We start from the raw sequence: 8013 nt of genomic DNA on the forward strand, positions 1-8013 counted from the left end.
ATGAATAGACACAATTGAAAAAAAATCGGTTTGATTCACTTGAATCAATTCATAAACAATATAGCCATGGTTTGCAAAGATTGCGCTCCTTATTGATTTATTGTTTAAGTTCATGAACTTCCGATTTGAGAAATATAACCAGCTTGGGTACGCGTACGAGTACGTGTACCATAGATACCAGATTTGAGTTTAGAAACTCAGCAGAAATTTTCGGTCGAAAACTTCCATGGGTATGCGTACGGGTACGCGTACCTAAGGTGACTGGTTTAACAATTTGCAAACATTACAAACTCAGCAGAAATTTTCGGTTCGAAAACTTCCGCTGGTACGCGTACCCAACCTGTCTCCTTCACCAATACCGTATGCACACATATGCACACACTTGGTTTCCGGCACATGAATTTATACACTAATGTGCGAACACACTATATATGCTTATATCCATAGTTAGTTACGTAACCTCAATTCTACATTTCAATCATTGAAACATTCTTATATAATGTTATAACAGTCGTTATTCACAACTATCGTCATCAAAGTTATTTTCAAGATTGAAACGTCATCATGACTTTCGTCACGGGTTAAGATGAAAAGTGGTTAAAGCGAAAGCTTACCAACACATATTTCGAGAAAAAGATAAGCGAGTAAACTCGGCTCGAAATAACAAATGTGTATGTATGAAAACTATCATTTTTATACGACTTTGTCTCAAGAGTAGTAGATAGACTTTTGAGTGATAGATAAGTTCAAGTCTCCACATACCTTTTAGTCGGATGAAGTTCCACTGGTTCCTTGAGTAGTTCTTCGTCTTCGTAAGATGATCGCCATGGAACCTGGAGCTCAACTACACTAAATTGTCCTAAACCGAGACTTATCTATAAGTAGGCTAGAAATCAAGACATATAGTTTTGACAACTAAACTTGACAAACATGCTTGAGATACCAACGCATGCGAGTTCGACCGAGCAATGCTCTGACAGGTTTGATAACTTTGGAACAAAGCAATTATAGAAACCCGTTAATTATATTTGGATTATTGACTTTTAAATACTTTTATGCCTGGTATTTGTGGTTTTGAATAAGCATAATAACAAGTTAAGTTTGTGCAAATCAGATGACTTGGACTTAGTTTACTTTTAGCTAGTAGTGTGGCAGTCTACCACTTTGACACCTAGGGTCCTTGTCATGCTTGTGTTTAATACTTTCTGCTAGGGGTATGTTTGGAATTTTGTGATATAAACTCTTAAGGCATATCCATCTGGGTTTTTAGTACTTGATCATAGTAAGAAAATTCTCAAGAGAGAAATCGACGAGAGATTTACATGAAAAGGAATTCAACCAAAAGGCTAGAAAATTCGTACCCAACCTCTAGTTACATCTGGAATGATTGAAGGTGGTGAATTGTATACTCTTATCTACTGATTTCATGGAGACTTGGAAGTAATTAAAGCGGGGTTTTTCTTTGTTCTTGATTGATGATTAAAGGTACGATTTCAACCTTATTTCTCCTTGTTCCGATTAATTGAATTTATATAATTTCTTCTCCAATGAATCAATCACTCTACTGTTATCAATTTTGCTACCAAATTAGGTATGAAGAACTTAGGGTTCCATTGGGTTTTGGTTTCAACTATGCCTGGTAGTGAAGCATGATATAATTGGAATTCGATATAGGGAGGAGATTAGTGAATTTTATGAATCTGTGGAGCATCTGAATCTTAGGGTTTTTGTTTGAAACCAATTATGTTGTTATTTTATTTTCTTGTTCTTAATCTCTTACCGTTGAATCATGTTTAGGGTGGAAATCTGCTAGAGTTGGAGTTAAGTGTGTTCTGATCTCATTAGCCACCGTAAATGCTAGACTCCATACGAGAATTATGTGAATTGATACAAACCTCAGCATTTCAGAAGTTTCACATGTTGCCCTGCGACTTTTCGGTCTGATTCTGGACACTTTAGATAGTATTTTGGGTTGATATTTTTCACAGATTGTAATCCTTCGAAAGACGAATCATATGTGATATTGAGAGTCATGTTCTGAACCATTTAGTGTGAGATATGCCTATTTCAGTATTGTTGTTCAACATCTGTGACCAACTCTACTTTTCAAAGATTCTGACTTATATGTCTCTTAACCTAGCTTAAGACTTCTACTGTTGTGTATCTGTTAGCTTTTGAACAAATTTTCAGCATGTCATTAAATGTTGGTGTTAAGATTATGCACTTTGAAGTGTGCCGGCTTGTGTAGCAACTGTCCTGCGCTAGGCAGCTCTATTTCCAAGAGAATTAATGATATACAACTTGTATTAGCCCTAGTTCTTAGGTTATAACTCAAGAATTGTTTTTATACGTTGGTTTAAAAGTTAGTTCTCTGAAAGACATTATAATGTGATATCAAGTTTTCCTTTATGAACTACATATTGTGAGTTATATCTAACTCAGTCATTGTCTCCCAACGCACCAGCCAGTCCTGGTTCCAGTAAATTTGATGCTTTTGCGACTTGATTTAGCCTAGAACTCCTACTGATAAGTTTTAGGTGCTTGAGACAACAATTACAACATGGTATTCTTTGTTCCTAATACAGTTATAAGCTTTGATTATGCCAGCTTGTGTGTCTTGCAGTTCACAATCTTGGCAGTTCTACTTTTAAGAAAATTTGACACTTGCAACTTGATTTAGCCATAGTTTCTACTGTTATTGTTTGGAGAACACAAGAATTATTTCTATATGTTGATCTAAATGTTGGTTCTTACCTAGAGTTTATAGTATTTTGGAATATCAATCTGTAGAGGCTTATTTTGCTTGGTTTTAGAGCTTATTATGAAAACTGATAATGGCTGGTAACTGCGGTGAGTAGGCGTCTTTATGGACCTTTCAAGGTATGCTAGAAACCGATTTAGTTCACGATGTCTTAATGAATGTTGGAGAGGAGATTGTCATCTTTCTATGGAGTTATTGATTTTTTAATTTGAATCGAAGATGAACGTTTTGTGAACTCTGAAACTTAGACCCTCGCCCTGTTTACCAGGGTGTTAGAGGTTGAAACTGAAGTGAGTTTTAACTACACTTCTTAGTGCAGGTTGTACTGTTTGAATAGGTGTCTCTGATTTCAGTTGGCGGATTGCGAAGTTTGAGGTTTGAGTAGCGGTTGAGGTGGGAACTTGCATCACTCTTTCATAACCATTGATGGCTTTGCAAAGTTATGTTTATGCACTTTAACAAATTCACGCATTGTTAGTCCTTGATCTCGAATACTTTGTAGATTCTGTTAGTCTTTCTATCACTTGGAAATGACCTGAATTGTGCTTGTTTTGCCTCTGTGATTGTGTGGGAAATAAGAATTTCCTTTTTGTGGTATATAGGACACTGCTCCTTTTTATAACTACTTACATTCAGCTTTTATTGGTTAGAGTGGGTCATCATGGTCTTGGTGACATCAATAGGTAATGAGTGTGGTTAGCACAAATATTATACATTGATTGATGAAGGAGTAGATCCATATATATGTCTGTACTTGCGTGTGCTGCTTTCTTTTGATGTTCAGATTATTGGCATATTTATTCCAGTGAATTGGTTGTGTATTATCGTTTAAAGAAATCTTGCATTCTTAAAATTCAACTTTGATGATTATGTTTGAGTAGTGTAAGTATCCATTGGGCTTGTTTAGCTCACTCTTTCCACCTCCTTTTAGTGACAGGTTGCTTTGATGTAAGTGGTGTTGACGCGGCTGAGGAAGAAATAGACATTTGGGTCGATTAAGTGGTCTTAACTTATGTTCGTGTGAGGTCGTTGTTGGTCTCACTAGTGTTGTACAATTCATGTATCTTTATGAAGATGTTTTCTTTGAGTTTCTTGTTTGTAAGTAAACCCTATTTTGCTGAATGTATGTATAGTGTGTATATATCACCAAACAAAACACATGTAAATTAGATGGTTATGTATATTATGATAATCCTAGTTTATGTCTTGGTTCGCCTCGGATTTGTTTAGCTCAGTGTAACATAATTTTGGTTTTGGTTTCCTAATTTCTGTCTTTAGGAAATGGGGCGCTACAACAATCAATATTCACTGTTAGATAAAACTTGATTTAAGATTCAAGCTAATATCTTTCCATCGTTAGATGGTCTTTATCTTGTTACACACGAATGAAATATACATTCATTTAGATATGGGTAACCGTACCTAAACGTGTATATTGAGTTGGCTCAATAACAGTTAACTGAAGTTAGCCATATGAACACCTTTCTCTTAACCTTGTTCATCGTAACACTTTTAGATCAATTGATAATCAAATGAATCTAACTGTGTTACTCATAGAGTTGTTCAATTGTTTATATTCTCATAGAAGCATACAAGACACAATTGAAGCAAAATCGGATTGATTCAAAAAAATCAGTTCATGAACATTTTAGCCACGGTTTGCAAAGATTGCATTCCTTAATTTATAAATGTATTTGTTCATGAGTATGAAATCATATTTAACCGATTTAATAACTTGAACCACTTAAGTATGTAAACAGGTACGCGAACTTAAGTTCCGGACATTGGTCACAAGACGACAGTTTGCAAACGGGTACGCAAACTTTAGCTCCGGACCCAACTCAGTTGAAACCGTTTGCGAACGGGTACGCAAACTTGGTTCCCGGAATTCAACAATTAAATCAGTTTACGAACGAGTATGCAAACTTAAATTCCCTGACTTAAATAATTGAATAAGTTTGTAAACGGGTATGCGAACTTACGGTCTTGAATTCCGTCAAAATAGTTCGTACACTTAGTACATAAATCGTAATGTATCCAGACATGGGTTTTAGCTCTTAACTCCCATTTCAATCATTGAAACATTCTTAGAAGACGACAATAGCTGTTACAGGGTGATTTTCACATGATCATCTTTTGACTTTAGTCAAGAATAATGATGAACTCGAAATATCAAATGTGCATGATGTAAAGTATATATAGCTATACAACTTTTGTCTCAATAGGAGATAGAATAGAATAAACTTCTGAGTGATAGATGAGTTCAAGTCTCCACATACCTTTTGTTGATGAAGTTCCACAAGCTCCCATTAGTAGTTCTTCGTCTTCAATCGATGAATGCCGTGACGTCAAGCTCAACTACACATTCTATCCTAATCCGAGACATAGTTATAAGTAGACTAGAAATCAAGACTTATAGTTTTGACAAACAATCTTGATATAGCAATGCTTGCGAGTTCGACCGAGCAGTTCTCTAACAATGTCTTTATGCAAATATTGATAAAAGATATGATGAACTTTTGAATATTCCACAGTATTGATCTTTCCCTAATCCACTTCTATGTGAAAGTACTGTATGTCTCCGTAAGTTTTCTTACGTTGAGCATTTCCAATTAAATTAATCATTAAAGTTCTCTTGTGGTTAATTTATTTGAGTTTTCTGGATACAAATTCATGTTTCATGTGATTTGTTTATGTCACGACCGCAAAAATTCGGATATCTATTGAGCCGGATTTGACCCAATGGATCGGGTCCAACCCAACTAGCAAGACCGATTCTTGAGTCATGACTATGGAACATGCTAATTTTTTTTTTCCAAAGAATAATAATAAAAACACAATAAAAGTACAAAATGAATAAAGACGACATAACCTAATGTGTTTCCAAATTAAATTCCAATAAAATAAGTTCTAGATAATATATCACCAAAAATATTCCAAAAGTCATAAAGTAAGAACAATTGTTTAAAAATTTAGTAAACTAAAATAATGTCTCATAAAAATAATTAAAGAACTAAAGACAAATAATAAATCCATAAAAGAAATAATCAAAGAACAATTATGAAATCCATAAATAAATAAGGATACCCAGATATCCCCGTGATACTATATAGTAGTTGTTCCGCATAATACTAACTTCTAAATCTTATGCCGTAAGCTCCCAAGTCTGCTTACTGCGCTAACTGTTCCTCGAACTCTGTGGGAAGAGAGGAAAAGAGGGGGGTGAGCAACCACAGCTCAGTAGGGAATTTCAAAAAATAATATAGTGCATCGAAAATTAAACCATGCAGCAGATAAAAGAATAATAAAATCCATACAAGCCAAAATCTTCTGAAAATTCATGTTTAGAGACCAAAGAAATCCTTCTTTTCTCGTAAAAGTAAGGTTGCTCTTGTTGTTCTTTCGGGAATGACATTTAATGGGGGAGAGATCTTAATTGAACTTGTGCTTGACTGCCAAATCTTTATGGGGAGTGCGGTTGTGGAATATTGTAGGAGTTTTCTTGTATCTTTATAAACTCCTTGATGAATATACTAAGTTTCAACTATATGAAATCATCTAAACCAGGTTGATATGTTTTCTTTTATTCATGAAGTATCTCTATAAAAATTTCATTACGATCCCGCTAATTTTCGTACCTTTGCCAATTTATTTTGACAAAAATGGGGAAAATTATTTTGTAATTCACACTACATACATATGGTTTACGGATCATTGTGTAAGGGGGAATGATTTTCATTGTGAGATAAAGTATTGACTAAGGGGGAGTGATACATATCACCATAGTATTATTGTCAAAGTTGTGATACAATTGAACTTTGATGTTGTGTAATAATACTATGACACTATATAACAATAATTGAGAATATATGTTTTCTTATTGTTATGGCTAGGGATCTTCAACAACACTGATGCTGAGTTGAACACGTTCAGAACCACTGGAGTACTTGGAGTGACGAAGAATTCAAGGAACGTTGAAGAACCAAGGAAATCAAGCATGTTGGATGAGAAGCGACAAAGTTTATTTATTTTGTAATCCATATGTATTGGTAGTTTTATTGACAAATGGGGAGATTGCTAGAGCACTGGTCGGTCGAACTCGCAAGCGTTCCTATCTCAAGCTTGTTTGTCAAGTTTAGGTGATCAAAACTATAAGTATTGATTTCTATTCTACTTATAGCTATGTCTCAGACTAGGATATAATGTGTAGTTGAGCTTTAGACTTAACGACGTTCATCGATTGAAGACGAAGATCTATTGAGGAGATCTTGGAGGAACTTCATCAAAAAAGGTATGCGGAGACTAAAACTTATCTATCACTCAGAAGTCTATTATATTCTATCTCCTATTGAGACTAAGTCGTATAGCTATATAGACTTTCACATTATACACATTTGATATTTCGAGCTGATTTTAACTCACTTATATCTTTCTCGAAATATGTGTTGGAAGCTTTCTGCTTTAGCTACGTTTATTATTATTCTTGACCATTTTAGTTGGAAACAATTTATTTGTTGGAAACTAAATAAAGCGTCAAAATATGATCATGTGAAAATTTCCTTGAAACATCTTACATGATTTGTGTGAGACAGTCATTTGATGTAGACTCGGAATGATTCGTATTGATCATTCGATCACTTAAAAATTACTTATAAGCTAATAGTTTGTGTGAGAAATCTATTGTCGTCTTTTAAGGATGTTTCAATGATTGAAATTGGAGTTTATAGCAATTAACCATTATCTGGATATAGCACAGTATGCATACCAGTATACAAACTGTTGTAGTATGATTCAGGTCCGGAAACCAAGCTTGCATACTAGTATGCGAACGGGTTAAACTGTTAAAGTCCGGGAACCAAGTATGCATGCAGTATGCGAATGGTTTTACCAGAGTTAGGTCCGGGACGACAGTATGCATACCCGTTTGCGAACAGTCAGACAAGACCAAAGTCCGGAACCCGTTTGCAAACTAAGTTGGTTTATGTTCTAAAATCGGTTAAATATGATTTCATACTCTATGAGTAACACAATTAGATTCATTTTATTATCATTTGATGTAGAAGTGTTAGATTAATTTGGTTAATTGAAAAGTGTTCATATGGCTAACTTCGGTTAAGTATTGTTGAGACAACTCAATATACACGTTTAGGTACGGTTACCCATATTTAAATCAAGGTATATTTCATTTGTGTGTAACAAGCTAAGACCATCTAACAGTGGATAGATATTGCTTTGGTTTTAAGCAAACTTAG

At 34.7% G+C, this 8013-nt stretch overlaps 1 long non-coding RNA gene across 1 annotated transcript; it reads left to right on the plus strand.

Moving 5' to 3' along the window:
* The first annotated feature begins 1264 nt into the window (after positions 1-1264).
* Positions 1265-3990, plus strand: LOC113304263. The gene is made up of 2 exons (XR_003338117.1): positions 1265-1485; positions 3693-3990. It is a non-coding gene; the product is annotated as an uncharacterized LOC113304263 (long non-coding RNA).
* The last annotated feature ends 4023 nt before the right edge of the window (positions 3991-8013 follow it).

Source organism: Papaver somniferum, chromosome 1 (assembly GCF_003573695.1).
Source record: "Papaver somniferum cultivar HN1 chromosome 1, ASM357369v1, whole genome shotgun sequence".
Lineage (NCBI taxonomy): Eukaryota > Viridiplantae > Streptophyta > Magnoliopsida > Ranunculales > Papaveraceae > Papaver > Papaver somniferum.